This window comes from Galeopterus variegatus, unplaced genomic scaffold, assembly GCF_000696425.1.
Source record: "Galeopterus variegatus unplaced genomic scaffold, G_variegatus-3.0.2 Scaffold9554, whole genome shotgun sequence".
Lineage (NCBI taxonomy): Eukaryota > Metazoa > Chordata > Mammalia > Dermoptera > Cynocephalidae > Galeopterus > Galeopterus variegatus.
The window spans coordinates 8,547-11,074 of NW_007735665.1; the positions used below are offsets into that span (position 1 = coordinate 8,547).

At 32.8% G+C, this 2,528-nt stretch overlaps 1 pseudogene; it reads right to left on the bottom strand.

Moving 5' to 3' along the window:
* LOC103609382 overlaps positions 1–913 on the bottom strand; it is a 2,541-nt pseudogene extending 1,628 nt beyond the window's left edge.
* Positions 914–2,528: the final 1,615 nt, after the last annotated feature.

Sequence of the window (2,528 nt, forward strand, 5' to 3'; positions counted from 1 at the left end):
TGCAAAATGAAATTTGTGTTAGCAGGCATGGAAACAATTACACCTCCATCAGAGCTCGTGGTTACCAGATGCATTGTCAATGAGTAGTAATATTTTTGAAGAAATATTTTTTTTTTCTGAGCATTATTTATCAACAGTGGGCTTAAAATATTGTCAACTATACTGTAAACAGATGTGCTGTCATCCAGATTTTGCTGTTTCATTTACAGAGTAGAGGTAGAGTAGATTAACATAATTCTTATGGACCCTGGGATTTTTGAAATGTTAAGTGAGCATCTGCTTCAACTTAAAGTCACTAGCTGTATTAGCCCATAATAAGCGATTCAGTCTGTCTTTTGAAACTTTGAAATTATGCATTGACTTCCCTTTCTAACTACGAAAGTCCTAGATGGTATCCTCTTTTGATAGAAGGCTGTTCCGTCTATGTTAAAAATCTGTTGTTTAGCGTAGCCACCTTCATCAATTATGTTAGCTAAATCTGGATAACTTGCTGCTTCCCCTTGCACATACATGTTTTGGAAACGGCTTCACTCCATAAACCTTAAGAACCAACCTCTGCTACTTCAGAGTTTCTTCTGCAGCTTCCTCGCCTCTCTCAGATTTCAGGGAGTTGAAGAGAGTTAGGCCCTTGCTCAGGCTTAGGCTTTGGCTTAAGGTAATATTGTGGCTGGTTTGATCTTCTATCCAGACCACTCAAACTTTTCTCCAGTATTAGCATTTAGGCTGTTTTGCTTTCTTATCACTTGTGTGTTCACTTGAGTGGCACTTTTTATTTTCTTTAGGAACTTTTTCTTTTGCCCTCACAACTTTGGCACAAGAGGACTAGCTGGGCTTTTTGGCTTTTGACAAGCCTTCCTCACTAAGCTTCATCAGATGTCTGACTCTTCCTTTCATTTGAACACTTAGAGGCCATTGTANGGTTCAATAATATAAAATTAAAATAGAAAAATAGCATCATTAACTAATCCATTGGTATTGATTAATAATGCTTTTGACTTTATAATCAATTTGGGATCCCACTGAAAAATTAAAATCAATGAAGAAAGGTCAGTAACAAGAATCTTATTCATTTTAAAGCATGATTTAGAAAACGAGGTGCACATTTGAATATAAAATCTTCCCCAAATTAAAAATCTATAAAAATAAAACTTGAAAAAAAATACAAAAGAATAATGATTAAAAGTGCCAACAACTTGTCATCATTAACTACTTACTTCTCATCAGAAACTATGTCGTCCACATTAAACTTCAGAAATCTAATTTTTTTTACAAGGGCTGTCAACACAAAATTATATATTTAGGAAAAATATTCATAAAGAAGGAATAATAATAAAGGGCTTTTTTAGATAAGGGTAAATGGAAAAGTGAATATCTGCTCTTCAAGAAATGCTAAAGGAAGTTGTCTAAGTTGAAAGAAAAGTCTACCATATAGAAATCTGGATCATCAGGAAGGAAAACTATTAAAAGGGAAATATGTGAGTACATATATATACACATATAAAAAAGAGGATTATATCATTTAAAATAAAAAATGTAATCACAAAAATGAAAAATGTAAAATGTCTTCAGAAATATCGTAGTAGAAAGGCAGTAAATATTAGTGCATATGAAAAAAAAGATTTAAATATTTCTATAAAAATTTTTTTGTTGTTTCATTCTAGAGACATAATAATAAAAGTGAATCACTGACCACCTATTTATTCAGTTCCACTAAGGTCAGTTTTTATGTGTGTCATATAATAACAGCTCAATAAATGTTCTCAGCTGCTTGAATTATAACAGGATAGTTGATGTTTACAATGATAACCCACCGTGCACTCCAAGAGCTTTGACTATAATCCCTTTGAGGCAATGTTGCCTTCCATACTATAATTTTAATAATAAATGTGTTCTGTTAGACATCTAATATGTGAAAAAACAGTAAATGTATATCAAGTCTATACCCTAAACTAATTTGTCGATGAAAATACCTTATTTCCTATTCTGATAAGTTTAGCTTACAATGGTCTTACTGTATTTGCCCATCTAAGAAGGTAGATGGCAAATAACACTGCTTTAGTGAGAAAACTAAAGAAAATCTTTCTGAGTAGAAATTTTTCTAGAGTTTCTACAAAACTAGAATTTCTCCAATTCAGTCAGCATATCACAAGCTCTTGCTACTACAGTACATTGTTTTATGTGTTTTAGAGACACAGAGATAAATAAAACCAAGTGCTTTCTTTCTAGAGGTTGTTGTCTAATGGGTGCAACTGAGTATCCAGATATGATTGAGTAGAACCCAGAAATCTGCACTTACTCCATGTCTTCCCAAGCTATACTTAACACCCACTGCCTTACCACTGTCCCAGAGGGATTCTCAACAGATAGGCTTACACTGAGTTTGAAATATTGTAATCTTGTAGAATTTACAGGAAGTTTGTGATGAATAATCCATGATTGTGTTAAGAGCTTCTGTTACTAAAAATCTAAAAAGAGAAAACAAAAAGAGAACCAAATAAATGATCAAGATACCAAGTACACAATACAAA